This window comes from Vidua chalybeata, chromosome 9, assembly GCF_026979565.1.
Source record: "Vidua chalybeata isolate OUT-0048 chromosome 9, bVidCha1 merged haplotype, whole genome shotgun sequence".
In the NCBI taxonomy this organism is placed as follows: domain Eukaryota; kingdom Metazoa; phylum Chordata; class Aves; order Passeriformes; family Viduidae; genus Vidua; species Vidua chalybeata.
Genome location: NC_071538.1, coordinates 14784933 through 14803940, shown reverse-complemented (window position 1 = coordinate 14803940; position 19008 = coordinate 14784933). Strand labels below are relative to the sequence as shown.

At 49.2% G+C, this 19008-nt stretch overlaps 1 protein-coding gene across 3 annotated transcripts in view; it reads right to left on the bottom strand.

The window, feature by feature from the left end:
- Positions 1-19008, bottom strand: part of ERI3 (ERI1 exoribonuclease family member 3) — a 129816-nt gene that overhangs the window by 37870 nt on the left and 72938 nt on the right. The window lies entirely within an intron of this gene.

Below are 19008 nucleotides of genomic sequence, written 5' to 3'. Positions count from 1 at the left end.
GCTGCAAATGCCAGGGAGATGCTCTCTGCAGCAGGAATGGGGATGAACTGGGTTACCAAAGCTGAGAGGTGTCCCCCACCAGCCGCCTGCCTGCTGCTAGGACCTCCTGCCAGCCCCTCTTTCCTGCTACCTGCTGCTCTGTCTAGAGTGGGCAGGTCCAGCCCCCGTGCAGCCCCTTCTGCTGTCAGCCCCCTGGGAACCATGGGGCTTGGGGGAGTTAATTTATTAGTGGCCCATGTAGCCATTCATGCTGCTTTGTTACTCCTGCCTTAGCAAAACAGAGGGCTCCACAGATAATTAATAGACAGCATTGCTAATCCTGTTGGGAGATGATTAGCAATTAAAACTCCTAATTAAGTCTATGCATAATTCACTGAAATTACACTTTGTGTACACAACGGGGAGATTTCCTTCGCCTTTGACAAACACGCTCCGGTATGTTCCCTGCCATGATCACGATGCAGGCCAGCCAGCCACGGAGTGGGGGGAGCCAGAGGTTGTGGTGCAGGATGGGACCCTGCCACCCAGCTGCTGGGTGGCAGAAGTGGTTCCACATGTTGTTCCCTCTCCTGGGCTCCATCCCACAGAGCAAACCCTGGCAGAACATAGGAAGGCTCCCATGCTCAGCTCCAGTGGATCGATAGCAGTGGGGGCCATCCCTGGGGAAGCGGTATCCCCAGATGGAGAAGGACCAGAGGTGTTCCCTGCCCAGGGAGCTACCGTATCGCAGGCTGCATTCCCAGCCCAGACATCCCTTGGACTCTGGCCAGAAGCAACTGAGGGAGCAAAGCAGGATGCTGGCAGGACCTGGGAAAGCCACGGGGACAGCTTTGGAAAGCTCCTGGCAGCTGGGTGCTACTGCCAGGCTCAGCCTGCCTCCCCTGGCTCTGCAGCAGCAGCAGCAGGGAGCTGGCACACGTGCCCCAGCCCCCGGATCAGCACTGGGCCCATCTCTGCATCGCGTTCTGCTTTCCTGATCAAGGTCATTCGGTACAGCCGCAATACCTGAGCAAACTACCTAAGCAGCTGGGGTGGAAGTTGGCCTGACCACTGAAGGTCAAGTGTGCACTTATGCATATTCAAAGCTGCCTGCAGGATCGATCCGGTTTTAATTGTTTTTCCTGGGGTTTTGGAAGGAAGTGCCAGGGGCATTGATCAGTCCCAGACAAGGCTGCTCACACTCAGGGGCTGGCAGGGACCATCACTGCTGCAGGTGGAGGGAAGTGCAGGCAGCGATGATGAAGGGATGAAGGCAGGGGAGAGGTCAGCCACCGCTGGCCGAGAGGAGGAGTCACTGCTGGGCTGCGCTGGAAAATAAAGTTTTTTAATTAAAAGTGGCAATTTTGAGCCGCCTGCTGGCAGCAGCCACACAATCAAGAGCAAGAAGCTTTGCTGTTTAATATTTAAAGACAACGTTTAATCTTTAAACAGGAAAGTTCTTCCTCTGACTGTTAAAGCGAGGCAGAAAGCACTGGTGGCTCCCCAGCCTGCAGAGGTACCCAGCCTGCAGGGGTGGCTGTGGCTGCTGGCTCACTGGAGCTGCTGGGACACTGGTGTCAACCACTTTCCTGCCAGCTCTGTGACCACACAGCCACCAGCAGCGGCACAGACCCCTGTCCCTTCAGTGCTCATCCCTGTGGCAAACTGTGAGAAAGTCTGAGATTCCCCTGGTTCGCCTGTAAGCCAAAGGATTTTTTAAAAAGCCATGAAACCCTTCCTGTGAGGAAATTGCATTGCTTCATACCTCCCTCTGGTTCAGCCTTAGTGTTGAAGACATTGGGTTGCTCCCTTTTAGGTCAGACACTGAAGCAGGGCCAATACCCTGTGGATTTTTTATTTTTATCTGCATTTTAATTGATAAAAACGCAGACATATTTTTAAAAATCTGGTTTTAAGTGGTTCTGGCCAAAATTCCAATTTAGAGAGAAACTCAATGTTTCTGATCTGCTAAAAACCACTTGAACACTGTTTACAGAATAATTTTCAAGCAGCCTGAATACAATTATTTTAATTCATAACATCTCCTAGAAAGGTTTTCCTTTTTTCCTGATTTTGTTTGTAATCCTATGAAGGCTACATTTACCTCCCTGCCAATGCTGTTCCGAAGTCAGATGATTATTAATTTTATTTATTTACTTATGCAATCCCATAGGCATACACAGCAGTTCACAGACAAATACCACCCTGGGTCCCTGATGGAGGGATCTCGAATCAAAGGTAAGCAGATATTCCTGTGATAAATGTGAGCTAATAGCAGCAGGAGATTAGGAACATACTGTGTTTCCATGCATAGAGCAAGCACCACGGATAATCCACACCTTGTTAAACAAGTGCTGGTGTGGGCAGGTAGGTCATTAGGTAATCTGCAGCCCACATATCCTGCAAAAAATCCCAAAACCAGAAGTGGGGATAAAACATGGGGCATGGAGATGATGCATGCGCAGAATCACAGCATCTGAGGCTGGCTTTATAACAGAGCAAAAAAAGGTCTGAAACCAACCTCCTGTTGTACCAGGTCACAAACCTTCCCAGTAGCTATGACACATCTGCCTCAGATCGCAAAGAGACTGAAACAAGAGCTCTGTCTCCTATTTCTGACAGCACTGGGGTACAAAGATGGTCCCCTGTGCTGGGACAGAGGGTGTGCCAGTGAGGCTGGGCAATCCCATGGTGGCGGTTCTTGTGCAGTTTGGCATGGAGTTTGGCTCACCTGCCCTTGCTGCAATCCAGTGCACGTCAGCACCCATCCCCAGCAACGCTGCGGCCGGCAAGGCAACAGCACCAACACAGCTGGGTCCTGACATGCTGCTCTCTGGAGTTTGTTTAGGCTGCATACCATGGATTATAAGCAGCACAGCTGCAGAGAAGATGTTCTAGGGGGTCAGAAAATTCCCAGAATTGGGACTTGTCAAGCTGATGTATTGATCTAAGTGGACTGAATAATGCTCCATCATTTATTTATGGGGAAGTGCCCAGCACACGTCACAAAAATTGGTATTCGGCAGTCAAATTAAGGCAAAACTAATCAGTGTATAAACAGCCACCTGTTCAAAAGTCAGAATAAGGGAGCGCCACAAATCCTCCCCACATGCAGAGGGAGGAACAGAGCTGGTCCTCACAGAGCTGCCGGAGCTCTGCTAGGGCAAAGCGCTGATGTCGGCAGATCCAGCCTTGTTCTTTCCACACGTGTCCATGCTGTGACCTGCTGGCCAGCTCCTGGCCCCTCTGCCCTCCCCTACAGCTGCTGGCATTGCATCACTGGATGCTTTAGCTGAAGGGCAGGAGGGAAGTGGACCTTTGCGCTTTGCAAGGGCATGAGCATGTTCACAAACCACAGCAGCAAGAACTGCCAGGACTGGCAGAGTGTCCTGCCCTGACCAGCTGGGAAACTCTATCATTTCATTTTACATGTCCTACCAAGAGGTTTTAAATGCTATGTTTCATCTGCTAATTGTAATTTTAATATTAATACAGACACTTTCAGGAAGGGAGAAAATATTTCCTTTCGGAAAAAATCCTCCCAGGAGCAAAGGGGCTTAAGCAGTCTGAGAAGATGCTGAAGGGTGGGTACTAAGGAATATGAAAAGTAGTCGGTTTTGCTGAAAATCTCCATTAAGAATTTCAAAATGACACATGAAATATACATGGTTTAAAATACACAGAAAGAAGGTGTGAGAACTCCCAGCTGCCCTTAGCTTAGGCAAGCAGCAGGTACCAGCTGTGCTCCCCCAGGACGAGGCTGGGCATAGCTGCCTAACAATTGAAGGTGAACCCCCTGACATTTCTGCAATGGAGAAAATGTCTTTGGAACAACAAAATCATCTTCCTCCTCCTGTCATGTCAACTGTGCACTGCATCCACCCAAAATAAGCATTTCCCATCTAACTGCCCTTATTCCACTGCTGCCACAATGAGGTGTCAAGGTTTTATATTACCTTGTATGGTGGGAAGAAAAAAGAGGTCATGTCTATGACTAAGTGGGCATTTAAACATAGTTTGAAATGTTTTTAGCGACTATAAGGTTTTGGGGCTGGAACTGTATTGCAGGACACCCCTGAACAGCACTCAGGACACTGGAGGTTCCGGAGTGTTCTCATTTTAATTGCATGCCAGTCCAGGAATGGGAGGTGGACGTTTCTTGCTGGGATTTCTTGCCGGGATTTCTTGCCATGCAAATTTACCAGCAGAATATGAGGCAAATGTAGCACCATTGAGGCGCTGACCCCACTGCCAAATCATTTAGTTAGAGGCTCCTGAACAGGGCTGAATGCAATTAAAGAAGAGTCAGGTAATGAATAAGCTTGCCAAGCCACAGCTGACAACAGCAGAACTCCTCTGTCATAGGGAAGGCACAGAGGAAAGCTTGCCTGGCAGGATGGAGGCATGGAGCCTGGGATGGCTCCTGCAGTGCTGGAGCCTGCTACCCTCACTGGCTGTCAGGAGGCAGGAGCTAAGCCCAGGTGTAACGTGTTCCTTTTAAGCAGTTTAGTCAGAAGTGTTGCCACATTCACAGCTTTTCAAGTATTTTTAAATCACTTACAAAAGCGGGATTAAATGATCAGGAATTCCATTTAATAGGACAAATAAAGAAATAACAATCTACTCCATCAGCCCTGTGAAAGGCAGGTTTGATTTAAGAAGAAAATAAATAAAAAAATAAGTATAAAAGAGGGAGACAAAAAAGGAAAGGGAGGTGGAAAAAAAGGATAATGTGTGTTTACTCAAGCAAAGAAAAAAATATTTAAGTGATGTAGGGGAGAAGATTGCGGTAACTAGTGAAGAATAACATCGTCTGCTTTGCTGTCAAATCACACAAGAATTTCAGTAATAGATTCTCATTCTGACACTCAATTCAATTCGAAGGTGATCCTGCTTTATCCCAACACATCAAATATTAAACACTCGTATTAGCCAGGGTGCCGTCGCCTTTCCCGGCTTAGACGCGGCAGGAAGCTTTTCTCCCTACTTTCTCTCACTCGCTATAATATTCTCAATGTTATCTAAACATGCCTTCATACACTGGGGTTCCTTATCAATCCCATTTGGGGAGGGAGGGGGGTGTACTTAAAATGGTATTAGTTTGGGGGGCTTTTATTATTATTATTTCCAAAGCTTTTCAATTTTGTGTGGAAAAAGCTTAGAAAAAAGAGGTGGAGGGAGGGGAGGTGGTGAGAGACGGAGAGGGTGCGCGGGAGCGAGAGAAAGTATAAAAAAGGGAAAAGCAGCCAGCAGCTCTTGTTTGACTGATGCCTTTCAACAAGGGCAGTCTAGCTTGTCAAAGCCCAGGCTCGAGATGAATTGGCATATCTATTCAGCCTGCCTCTGGATGTCATGCAATACAGTTTCATATTCCCAGATAAGGCACGATAAGCAATTGCTGCCCTGACACCAACTCCATCCATCCCTGCCTTTCTGTCCGCGCATATTAGAGATCCCTGCTGCACCACTAACAAGAGGCATTTAATTTTTACAAACAGAGTGGCGAGAGGGGTCTCCAGACTGACCAGGTACAGCATCAACACCACTCATGTTTAATTAGTTTCTCTCAATGCACTGAGAACACTCATGAGTGGTAAAGGGTGTACAAAAACAACTTTTGACCAACGTAGCACCTGTGAAGCTAAGCCTTGAATTAAACATATGTGCCAATCATTACTGGGTGGGGGTGACAAAAGCATTTTGTCCTTTGCCAAATATATCTGCAGTGCCACTGCAGGACATGGTTTGGCTGGGGTTTGGACATGAGAGGATGCTGGGGAAGAAGTGAGCAGTGCCCTTTCCCAGGGAACATCACTCTCCAGAGCACAAACGCTCCGAGAGCTATGGGGGAAGGAGAGCAGCTGACACACTGAAAAAGAAGACACCATGCATGGGGTCTGTCCCCACTTGAGTGGAAGTAAGGGAAAATTGGAAATTCCTGTCAGTGAGAGAATGAGATTTGGACAAAATCCTCTAAGGTGCTGAGGCTTTGCCTGGTACACTGCCCTCTTCACACAAGGGCTTTTCACAGATCAGTGCCACACAGCCAGCTTCCCTCATGTCCTGGATGCAGGGAGCCTTTGGCAAGCCCAGCTGGTGTCCACTTCAGTCCATGTGCAAAGCTGCTTGTTAGAACAGAAACCACTTTATGCGTCACATCAAGGAGTAATTTAAACAAATAAAAATACGGATGGTCTGTCTTTTGAAAGGTGAGCGCTGGGCACACAGGAGCTGCCTGGCTGTGCCCACCATTGGGAAATGCTTTACAGAGGGCAACGTGCCCCCAGACCATGAGAGGAGGACAGGCCAATCTTAAGGGAAGGCGCCAAGACGTCAGAGAAGATGCAGAGGATGCAGCATAATTGTATGTGCTTTCTCCTTACGAAAATAAGCAGCCCATGCCATCAGAGTTCTGTACATAGGAGCTCTGCAAAAGGGAAACTGAGGCATGCTGTGATCTCTTGCCTTGCCTATTCCCATTCAGACACATCCGAGCAGCCTCATCCTGCTTGTGTCCTGGCAATATCTCAACTCAGCCACAGCTGTACAAATTCACTGCTAAAACTTGTCTGAACTTCAGGAGGGGCAGAAGGGACCCTGCAGCCACCAAGAGCTCCTCTCTAGGGTGCATTTGGATGCTGTGGTCCCATCAGGCAGCAGGAAGGTGTCCCTGCTGTTGTGCAGGTTTAGCATGTGCCCTGGCTTAGGCTGCAATAGAAACACGCTGGTGTGCCTGACTCCAGGGTGTCAAAGTGCCAAGCGGTTTAGGCTTCACATTTCCCTGTGTTTGAACAAGAACAGTCTTTGCCTTGCTCCCAGGCTACGGATTATCCTGGATAAAATGTTCTTGACTGCTGTGTGCTCTGCGGCTGGCGACACACTAGGTTAATGCCGTGGAGATCTGGGTCAAAGCCCTGGGTTTGGTCACAAGCAAAATAAAAACTACAGGTCTGGGTTCCTGGAGGGCTGGCAAATAGAGCTGGGGTGTGCACAAACCAGTGGTGGCCCAGGAGAGGGGACAAGCAGAGCCATAAACCACTAAGAAAGCAGCCCAAGGAGGGGGGCTCCTAGCACGATCAGAGGGTCTGGGAGACACATGCCCAGTGCCTTTCCCAGGCACTGAAGTGACAGGGCTGACTTCTCATGGTGTCCCTGTGTTCCTGGCGGCACTGCAGGGTGACAGACCCAAGCTGGGTTATTCTGATGTATGCAATTGGCTCCCAGCACTAAGATACACAAGCAGCTCCTGATTAGTGCCTGAAAGGCAGATACACATGACGACATGGCAGACAGCTTCCAGGGAGTACCTACATGTGGCTGATTTACCCTTCCAGCCCTGGAAGGACAGGCTCACATCCTGCAGTGCTATCCCCTGACCACCCCAGCCCCTGTGGGGCCAATTCAAGCAGGAAAGCAGCACTAAGCCTTTCCCTACTGCAGCTTTGTGGCCAGCAGAGCGGGAAGCTGGGTATGATACCAAGGAAAACCCACAAGCACACTTCATGGATGATTCACCACAGGCACAGAAGCCTCTCCATACAGACAGGAATGGATCGGTCCAATTCTGGCTGCTCCTGGGGAATCTGGGAGTTCATGGGGAGGGAGAAGATGCCTCTAACTGTGCTGGAAAACAGGAAAATGTTGACACTGCCCCGTAATCAGATCCAGCATCAGCCCCTGTATACATGAAGACAGAAATGAGCATGATGGCTCTGCAGATGCACCTTGCTGCAGAACTGAGATGTCAGGGCAACTGCAAAGTGGATACATCTCACCCTCCTTGGATTTAACTGGAGATGAACAACCACCAAAGAGCTGCAGTTTTGCCATATTACAATAGGGTGGGTAACAGTATCCATACATTACTCTTCTTTTTCCAGGATCAGACCATGGCTGTGATGCTCAGACCTCCCCACACACCCCTTTAATCTAACCCCAAACCTTTCCCAAGCAAAGCTGGCATCGGGCTTGCTGTCAAAACCTTCAAGCCATTCAAGAGGGGGTATTTTCCCCCCTCAATTTCTATCTTTACAGACACACACGCTCGCCTCTCCCTTGCTCGCTGTTTAATTTCCGTGTGAGAGGGAAGCAGGTGCCCGTGCTCCCGTGAGCTCTCCCTTCTCTAGGTTTTTTTTTCCCTTTTTGGATCCTGCCCCATTAGTTTAGTGCCCAGCCATCTGCGACGTCTCCTGTAATGCTGTCCCCCTTGTGTACCAGGGAGCTTTTCCATTAGCGCCTTTAATATTCTGACACCTTAGCACAGGCTGCTATTACATTCAAACACTGATCGCCCTGTGAAATTACATCGCAGGGCTTGCTAAAATGGAATTGTGTATAATCAGGCTCCTCCATGCACTGTCAGTCCCATCACAAATACAACGTAAAGCAGGCTTATGGATGGGCTTAGCAGCTGCTACAAGTGTATTTTTTTTAATAGATGAAGTATCCCTTATTTAAAGCATTTCCTTAAGAAAAAAAAAAAAACAAAAAGCAAACCAACAGTGAAAGACAAATCAACAGCTGCTGCTTTATGTTAACCATACCACTGGTCTCTTAAAACATGTTATTTAATAAGGTAGCTATCTGTTTATCTATAACTATATCAAACAGAGAAGGAGGGTGAGATAAAGATAGTTAAACAGACAGCGGAGGAGATATCTGCCACTGGGAAATAATAGCTAAATAAAAAGTACCATTATTTACTCCAGAGCGGGAAGGAGGGAGAACCAGCAATTTCCTCCCACTGTTCCCAGCTTCTGGTTCGTAGGGGCAGCCTGTGCCAGCCTGCATGTACCCCAGCTCACCTTGCTCCAGCCCGCTCATCTCCCCACTAAAGATAAATCTGTGGGCAAAAAGCCCAACTCAGGACCCACATACTGAGGGTGCAATGCAGGAAAGGCGAGAGAATGCACGAGAGCCATTCTGCTGCCAGGAGCTGGCCTGATGGGGCAGCCCCCCACTTCCACACAGACTGAGACCAGCTCAAATTAAGGCAAAATCGGCCACAGCAGAGGGTCTGGGTGCATTTCTGCAGGAGAGACTAGCTTTTGTGTGGCCAGCACACAAGGGGCCAACTGCCCAGCTTATTTTTTTTTTAAATTCTAGCTAAGGAAGTGATGGATTAGGACAAAGATATTTCAGGGGGATGCAGGAACCAGCAGGGACACAGATGATGTGTCAGAGAAATGAGCTCTTGAGCTCCCCAGCTCAGAGTTCAAAATGCTGCCTCTTACCATGCCCTAAAGGTTATTCTGTCTGTCTGCTGTGAAATGCGACGGCACATCACCTGAAGGGAGATTTCCAGAGGCGCTGTGACCCTTCTGCTATCTCCTCCGAGAAGCCTCCGCAGGAATGATGAGATTGTAGCTCATTTCCACACACCTTGAAAGAGACGGGCTGGATCAAACGTGCTGAAAGCAGAAGCAACACATCCTTGGCAGGGAGTGTGCTCTTGCTGTAACAGGCTGGGAAACTGTGTCCACCCCACTGAAAGACTGAAGACATTACCTTTCATCCTAAGCCAGGATGGAAAAGCCAAAATATTGGCTTGTTTCACAGTGTGGGAACAGTTCTGCTTGGGAACCACAAAGTAAAAGCCAGTGACAGAACTGTTGCCCTTTGGAAAGGAACAATCTATTCCTGTGCAAAACACTGCTTTGACATTTTGACTCCAGTTTTCCCAGTGCAAAACAAAGCCATTTGTCCAGAGCAGACACACTGCCCCTTTGCACCACACAGAGCATGTTTCAGCATACGGTGGTCTGGACATTTTTGGCAAGGATGCCTCTGGTGATGGTTCAGCTGCTGTGCACAAACATACCAGATGGGGATGATGGGACCATAGAGGGCAGAGACCCACGGACAGGTTACCAAGAGAAGAGCACAGGGGAGATGATGTACAGCTGCACATCCATTCACAGTGCAGGTGCCAGATAAGGCAGTTCAACTGTCTGGTTTCCACTACCTGTCATTGCCAAGGTTAGGTGCTTGCAAGGTGGCAGCAAGGGAGGGATGCTGGGTGACCAGCATGTTCACATCTCAGTTTGATAATCTGTTTGGAAAACCCAGGCCCTGGAAGATGGGAAAGAAATCAGAGTGATCCTTCAGGACCTTCTCACCACTTCTATCGTGCATGTCTTATCACACACCTCTCCCTCATCTCACATCCTACAATCCCTTCTATTTTCACATTCACCAGGTCAGGTCTTCTTGGGACAGACTTTTGTTGGATTAAGGGTTTTTTTGACTCAGAGATGGGGTCTCTAAAACACCTCTGGCACAATGCAGAGAAACTGATCCATACACAGACAAGAGGGGCATGGAAGATACCTACCCTGCTCCTTCTTACCTCCTCCTCCTAGACAGCAAACATGCAGGAGCAAAACCCAAGTTTTCATTGCAGAGCAACAATCTAACAGCTGTTGGAGTCTCTGAGTGCTGCTGCTCTGCAAGAATTGAAAAAAACAGAGTTTCTCTGCACTCCCACAAGATGCAAAGCTGCTCAAAGGAGAGGCAGCTGGAAAAATGAGAGAAAGGCAAGAAATACAATGCATGAGACATCAGGGAAAAGATCAATAAAGATTACTAGGGCAGCAGCCCGTCCCCTGCCCGCATTGGAGGCTCTCATGGCTGCAGTAAAGGAACACCAAGGAAAGCTAACAAGGTGCTGCTGCGCCAGTGCCTAGGGATGATACCTGTCTAATCAAAGGTAGAGTTTACACTGGATCATCTAAGCATCAGCTCTTCCTCGTGATTATTGACTCAGGTCAGGGTTAAGACTGAGGAGGTTAAAGCAGAGGCGCCTCTAAGAGCTGTGATGGATGCAAACACCAGGCAAACAGCCCAGCTAGCAGAGCCTGCTGGGGAACCAGTGGCAAAATTGAGGTTTCCCAATTTCAATGGAAGAACAAACAGAAGGAGATGGTCTGAGGGGCTGGACAACACTTCATGAGAGAATCAATTTGGAGAGAGGTTATGAAAGCAGACAATAAAGGGACCTGCAAGGAGAACATGCCAAGGTCCTGAGAAGAGGTTATTAAAGGAGGCATGGGGGGATGAACCACAGAAGCTACAGCTAGGCAGGAGTTTGGGGCAGGACTGGCTAACTGGACTGGAAAGGGGGCACCAGCACCATGTTACAGTCCTGAGAAGGTGACAGAGAAGATCATGTCACAGTTGACAGAAATGAAGGGCTTTGGGTCCTTCAATTCATGTCTTCCAAGAGAGCTTAAGGAACCTCCACAATTCTTTGGTACCACCAGGCTTCACTGACCTCCAGCCAGACTGGGCCCCTGCAAGGACACAGGGAGCCACCTGCAGCCAGCCAAGCAGGGTCTTCTTACTGGGCAAGCTGGGACACTCTCTGGTTGTGGCTTTTAACCGTGTGTGCAATTCACGTGTAAGGCGCTGAGGAGGGCTGTGACACCCCGACACGTGGATGCCCCTGGCTCCTGCTCCCTGTGGAAGGTGCCATCACTGCATGCCACTGCTGAGGCCCAGATTCTATGGCGTGGCTGGCACTTTGTGGCCAGCAAGCCTGGGAAATGCTAGTAGGATTTGCCTTGCTGCCTGCTGGTGATACAAGAGCTCAGGAGCACGTCCCAGGATCTCTGTCCAATGTCACTGAGCATGCGTAGCAGAGGAATAGCCTCCATACAGCTGTGGCAGAAGAACAGAGCTGTGGGGTCATGGAATGCTCATCCCACTCCCTCAGCATCCTTCAGCTGCCCTCTGAACCCATCCCTAACCTACATGTGCTGTCTCGGCTCTGGCTGTGTGTGGTGGAAAGATGAAAAGCAAGTAGGAACAAATGTCCCCAGAGAAGAGCTGGTCTGCAGCTGGGGGTTGGAGGGCTGAGATGTGATGAGTAGGTCCATGGGCTGTCCAGAAAGCACTTGGCTGTGGACCACTTGGCTTTCCCAATGAGGAACCATGGCAAGCAGCCTGCCCACTGCCAGTGTGCCAGCAAAGAGTAAGAAGCTGGTATGGAACAAGGTGTCCCAATTAGTTCACCACTAATCTAATTAGATCTCTGTGGGGAGGACTAGAGCTGGCAAAATGACACAGCTGCTCCCTTGACCAGACACTCAACCTCTCCCGCCTGCAGCATTTTATTTTTCAGACTTTTAACCTGCAGTACTGATTTTTGTCTGGCTCAGCAGAACCTGCCCTGCCTTGGGTCCTATTGCTTCTCACCAGCAAAGCACAATTACATGTGTACACAAACAGGCATTCAGTGATCACACACAGCATCCAAGCACTCTGCTCCAGTGTCAGGGAACAGCTGCTGGGACTGCAAATCAGAGGTATAGGGAGACATGGGGCACCAGAAGGCAGAGCTGATCAGGAGGACATGGCAGAGTACATCAGGTCCCTCTGACTCCCTCCCTGAATGACAGCAAGCCATGTAAGCCTGCCTGCCCTCCCCACTGCTGCCCCGCACCACCCCAGAGAGCTGGCAAACAAGCTTCAAACCAGACTGCTCCTTGTAATCGGAGTCAGTCAGTGTGTGTGTTACGCTTGAGTTGATGGCTGGTGTTAAATTCAATGCCTTGAGTATTGATTTCCTTGCACATCCCGGACTTTGTTAAAGGGTTAGCTGTGAACTGAGATCAAAGGCAGGTTAACTCGTTTCTCTTAAGTGGTAAAGCAGACCTCTAGCAAACCCAGGCACCAGGCCTCCTCCGCAGAGGATGCTCCATGCATGTTGTTAGCTACCCCAGATGCCTCAAAAGCCAGATAAAGTCACAAAGCTGCCACAAAGCAGGGAATAAAAATAATCCCAGCAACTCCCCATGGACCCCCAAGCTATTATGAGTGCACACTGGGGACAGATAGCATGGGTTAGCTCTTCTTCTCCCCAAACTGTGCCTGACCACAGGGAGCTGCTCCTCTCGCTTGGCCACAGAATAAAGGGGGGAAGCATGTCTTTGCTACCTGCACCCCCAAAGAAGCTGCCCCTCGGGGGCTTGAGAGAGGAACAGAGCCCTCCCCAGGAAGACTGGGGTGTCCTAGAGCTATGGGTAGTAGAGAGGGAAGGCAAAGTTGCTGCTCCCCAAAGGACCACCTGGCAGGGACATGGCACCCTTCATGCCATGGCCAGGTGTAGAGGACAACTTGAGCCAACACTGCCATCAGCACCACCTCAACCTGTATGGCAACATGCCTGCTCCATTTTACTTTACTCTCTTCTTGGCTTTCCCTGCCCCACATAAAGAAATTTTGGCACCGGCAGCACCAAAATCAGCAAGTTTTGCCAAGACAGTAAGAGTTAAGTGCACAAATAATATGACACTAACAAGCTTTACCTTTGTAATTTTCAAGGAATGGAGGGAGGGAAAGAGGTGTAGGAGACAATCTGAAATTGTTATCACTAGTATTAATGAATGCCCAGAGGCACCGAGCGAGAAGCATCCATTTCAGACAAACATCTGTCAACAGCAAGTGGTAAAATTTCAGGAGTAGCTAAGGTACTTCAAAGCCTGGATTGCACCAGCTTCCCAGGAGGTTTAAGCACCCAAGTAATTTCTAACAGTAGGGCCCTGGCACTTAAGTCATCTGGGCACCAATGTTATTTCTCAACTTCTCTACTCCAAGATCTACTTGCAGCACAGTACAGCTTTCCAGCAGCCACATTTTTCTTCAAACATTCACTGGGTTTCACTGGCACTGTACCTTCCACCCCAGGGTGGCAGCATGTCCAGTCCTCATCTCCCTCTCCCAGTAGCCAGGCAGCTTCAGTTGAATAAATTACAGTACACTTTGCCCCCACACCCCTAAAAATCTCAACCCAAAGCACCCAGCAATGCTGGTGCCATAATTCCCCCTGTCCTGCAGCATTGGTAGGGAAGAGGGACCCATCACAGCCCATCTTGGGGGTGAAATCCTCAGTGGGAGCTTCATTCCTCAGCACCTATAGTCACGTTTAACTATGAGGTCCTCTGTATAGTGCTGAGCAGGTAGTCCCTGCCCCTTGTCCCCTCTTCCAAACTCCTGTCACCCAGCACTGCCCCAGCAGCCTATTTGTTTTTAAGTGAAAGGTTTATACTGAAGTGCTTAGGGAATATCTGCTCAGTGCCCAGCATACCAAGTGCTGAAGATTTCACTTAAACTCTCAGCATCTGTGTATCTCAACTAAATTAAGCTATTTGCTATAAAAGAGCACAATGACAGTAATGGAATAATAACAGCATTAATAAAACACAACAATCCTCGAATGAGAAGTGGACGCATCAGCTAGCTTCAGCCAAGAGAAGAAGGCTATTTTAAAATCACACACAAAAACCATCTGGGGGTGGAGAAAACCAACAAAAGCTCCAAAACACAGAGGTCAGACTGAAATTATGTTTTTAACCTCAAAAGAAAGATGCTTGCCAGAGTCTTCCCAGCCAGAAAGCTCCCATGCCAGTTGGAAATTAATTTCCACAGCTCCCAGCAAAACAAGGATATGCTGCCTCCACAAAAGAGGGGTGGGAGCACTTTTTGGGGGAGGACATAGAATCAAAAGCCTAAAATAGACGTGATCCCTCAAGCATCAGCAAGGTTTGTTTTTTGGGGCACATTGGAGTAGGGGGTGATGCTGTGCTGAACATGTGAATGCTGAGCTAGTGACCAGGGCCAGATGCTGCTACATCATTATGCAAACATCCAGATGTCTCAAGCTCACCACACTGCCATTCCCATCTTGGTGGAAAAGTCGCCTTCACTCTATCCACAAATTCTTCCTCTTTCCTTTGTTTTGGATGAGGGCAAGATTAAACACATACCCTTCAGTTTCACAGTCACCTAAACACTGTCTGTTGCAAAGATAAAATAGCCCTGGGACCTGCAGTAGAGGTGGGAACACGTGTACCTGAGACAAAATCACGTCTCTGCCCCCTTTATGGGATGAAATTTAGTACATGATGATGATAAGAGCAATTAAAGTGCATTAACTATGCTGTATTGTATCTCTGAGGTCTTGCCACAGCTCTGATCCTGTCCAAGGCAACACCCCAAACTTGCCTTGTGGGTGACTGGGACGGTGGGTGACCCTGGGAAGGGGAGAAGATGAAGGAAAAGGAGACCTCTGTATTCACCACCAGTTTCTTATTGACCACCATTGTGAGAAGTTGCAGGTTTGAGCCAGCAGCAGGCAGGTTCTTTGTGCTTCTCTTGCAGGTAAATTTCTCCAGCTCAGGCCTTGCTCCATGGGCAGTGAAAGCCCAGTCCCTTCCCTGCCCAGGCTCCATTTTAGTTGGCTGCCCCTGCAGAAGGTACATGAGAACTGCTCCTCTCCTCACTCCAGCTGCCCAAAGCCCATGTGCAGATCCCCTCGAGGATAATGTGGCAGAGACAGATGTCACCTCTTCTCACTGACATGGAGGGAAACATGACCCAGTTGTGCAGGTGAGCTCACCACTGCCTACCCTTCCTCTGTGGCACAGCCTGAGCCACACACGAGGCAACTGAGTTATCCCTGACTCCAAAAATGTGTTAGGCAGAAGGCGGGGAGTGGCTTTCTCACAGCACAGTGAATACCATCTTTGGGTCCACTTGCCTTTTAAAAAGGAGCCACGAGGGACCAAGAGGTCAGTGGTAGAGTGTCCACAGTGCCAGGCTCATGTGCTGCAAGATGGCTGGAAGCCTTCTGGGCACAGGTCCTCCCTGCAGGTCCCCTGAGCAAAAAGGTTCAACTCAACTGACCAATCTCCAGGTGATCCTCCAAACTTGTACCTTTCTAAATTCCTACAGAGAAAATGCCAAAGCAGCAGTTGCCCCACACTTGAACAGGCTGCAAGTTTCTTTGTTTTCATTACAAATTCCAATCCTGATGCCTTTTTATTTTTTTTAGCCATTTCTGCTCTGCCTCCCGGAGGTGCTGCTGTGATTGAATGAAACACAACCCCAGGCTCCAATAAGTGTATTTCAATTACATCTGTCACCATGTAACAATGTAATGATATATCATGTGATATTAAATCCATGGTAATCATATCAGCGATTTTTTTAATAGTGCACTAATCACATTATTACATCTCAATAATTAACAACAGAAGGCCTAAAAATCCTGGATACAAACCAGAAAGATCAGAGGGTGCCCAGCTCCTGCCTAGGAGAGCCCTAGAGAAGAGCAAGATGGCAAGGTGCTGCCCGGTGGGCATGGCACAAGGGAGCAAGTGCACAGGAGTCTGGCACCAGCACTGTCATGCAGAGCATGCAGGTAAGGCCAGATTCTTTACCAGTCACAGAATGAAGGAGAAGAAAGTATTTTGGAACTAAGAAGAGACACTTGTACATCCCATCTTGCACAACATTGCTCCCTTCTCTTCTGCTGCTCCTGCACTGCCACTTTTCCTCCAACAAACCAGCTCCTCTTCTCTGGTAAGTGCCTTGTGAAGGTGTCATGCTGAGGCAGACAAGCACTGCTGGTGCCCCACTGCAGAGGGAAGGACAGTGTCTTGAAAAGGAAGGATGATCCTACCAATACATTCTTACCAGGCTGCTGGAAGAATGACATCAATATCCTTCTCCCCTTGCACCAGCTTGAGATGTGATTGAGAGAACCCCACCTCACAGAGGCACTTGCAAGGCTTGAAGTGACTCTGATTTATTTAGCAAAACAAATCTGTCAGCTTAAAACTGAAAACTGGTGAGAGTCCTTTGGAGGGACAGTGGTCCTCTGGCTCACCACCTCCACTCAAGCTCTTGCCTGAATGGCTGGAGCAAACTGGGGCTGGGGTCCAAGGCACTGACTGACATTCCTTGTGTGGAAGGGAGTCAGTTTTGTGTGAGTAAGCTGCTCCCCACAGCTCCTAGCTGTATTCTGCTCCTTGCAGGATGAAGGCAAAGGCAGCAGGGAGCAGCGGGCGGCAGCTGGTGCAGAGTGCCGGAGTGTGGGGAGTCCCGTGCCGCACCGTCCCCGGCTGTGACAGAGCTTTCTTCCAGTTGCAGCCTGGTCAATCTAGGACTTTCCACATCACAAGCTGATCTGAAGAGAGCCTCATTACCTACCTTAAAGTTCCAGCCAAGCACTTATCTCTTAAAGACAGGATTTAAGAAAAATTTGACTGATCATTTCTCTCCTCATTTAGTTTGGCTGCTCTGAACCAATTCAACCTGTGAAGTTGAAATAGTGAGAACAGGAGGAAAAGTGTGGGCAGGCAGTCACACCAAACACTGCACACAGTGTCCCAGCTCCCCTGCCAGCTCTTCCCAAAGGGTCACATCCTGGCTCAGGCTGATTGACACAGCCTTCTTCAGTGCCAGGAGTGGCCATGGAGCATTTCCCAACACTAAAGTGGAGACATGTCTTCCTCCCTACCCACAATGGGACAGGCATTTGGGAGATCATTAAAACCCTGGTATCCAGACCGTACCTTTATGTATGCTTGGAAATGCCAACTGCATCAATCCCAGACCTGGGAGAAAAGGATGAAAAGAGGGATGAGCCAGGATGACAGCACCACCATCCCCACATCTTCAACTGACCCAGGACAGGATAGTCCTGTGTTCTTAATCTCATTGTATGTCTTCCTGCTATCCCACTTTTCAGCTCCATTGTCCCCACAGCCAAGCCACACCAGAAGGTGTGTGACACCCAGCAATGCCCTGCTCTCTCCCCACTGGGCCCAGAGGCTGCAGAGAGGATGGGGGGAAGGTCACAGGGAGGTGAAGGAGCTCTCAGGGCCAAACAGGAGTTGCAGCAACAAGCAAAGAGGCCGTGCTAGTCATTTAGGGGTGATCCTGCCAAGGGCAGGCAAGACAGATGGATGCACACCTTGCTGGCCAAGGCAGTGCAGTTGGACTTTCTCTCCTTCCCTCATTTCTCTTTTTTTTTTCCTTTTAATTTTGTCTTGGAAGCCACGATCCTTTAAAGATGTGCACGTCTCATTAGCTCTACCTTGACAATCATTACTGTTCCTGCCAAGGCAGGAGCAGAGCTCAGCCTGAGCATGGGGGAGTCCATTACCTTGTAGTTAAAGGGACACTGACAGCTCTGGGATGCCTGGTGGTCTGACTCCCCCTTGGAAGCAGGATTGCTCCTGCACACTGCTGTTCCCCCTCCTCTACTGAGCAATAGCCCCCTGCTTAACCCAGGCAAGGTGCAAACCTTGCAGTGATGGGTTGTCCTGCAACCACCATCAGGTACATCCCCCTGGATGGGGACTTGTAGGGCCAAGTCTATGCCCACAGCCTCTGGGGCAAGGGGCACTGAAGAACCCAAACCTTCCCAACATATTGCACATGGCCTTCCCATAACCACATCTCACTTCAGCAAATGCATGCTCTCAGGTGGACCCAAGCCCAGCCATGACCAAGCAGTGAGCCCAAAATGTGCACAGAGGCCATACTAGAGAGTGGAGTAAGGACTCCCATGAAGGACCCTGGGACAAGGGTCCCAGACAGAGTCTCCACATATGAATACCTGGTGGCACAACTTCAGCAAGTTCTGTCCTTGCTTCAAAGTGCAACATAACCTAAACCTATGAGTTTGTCCCTAACTTTTCTGGCTCTGCAGGGTGCAATGTGGGCCACCACATACCCAAAGGTGGGGTTGAAGAAGGGTTCAAGTGGGTGAGTATGCAGTGATGGGTAATCCCAGAAAAGAACCCTACTCACTAAAGATGCTGTCCAGAGAGTCCTGGTTTGGCCCATAGCTCCGGGCTGTTACTCTCTGTGGCTATTCCCAGAGCCTACTTTGCCCCACCCCAAGGTTGTAACAGGGAACCTGGCTCATGTTATGCAAGGGGAGAACCCCTCACTCAGGAGATTTCAGGGCAAAGACTCCAAAGCAACTTCTGATGAAATAGCCCTTGCTTTCTTCCAGCTCCACAAGGGCTTTGAAGCCTGGCGCAGTCCTCAGGAGGCAAACAGAGCAGGGTGCAGCCCTATGAAGATGATCCTGCTTCTTTGTGCCTTGCAGGATGGGAGCTCTGCTGCAGCCACACTAACTCGTCACTGCTCTCCGCAAAGCCACGGCAGGAGACAATAACACACGGCCATGGCTCCAAGCCACACTCCAAGGAAGGATCTTACCTCCACACAAGG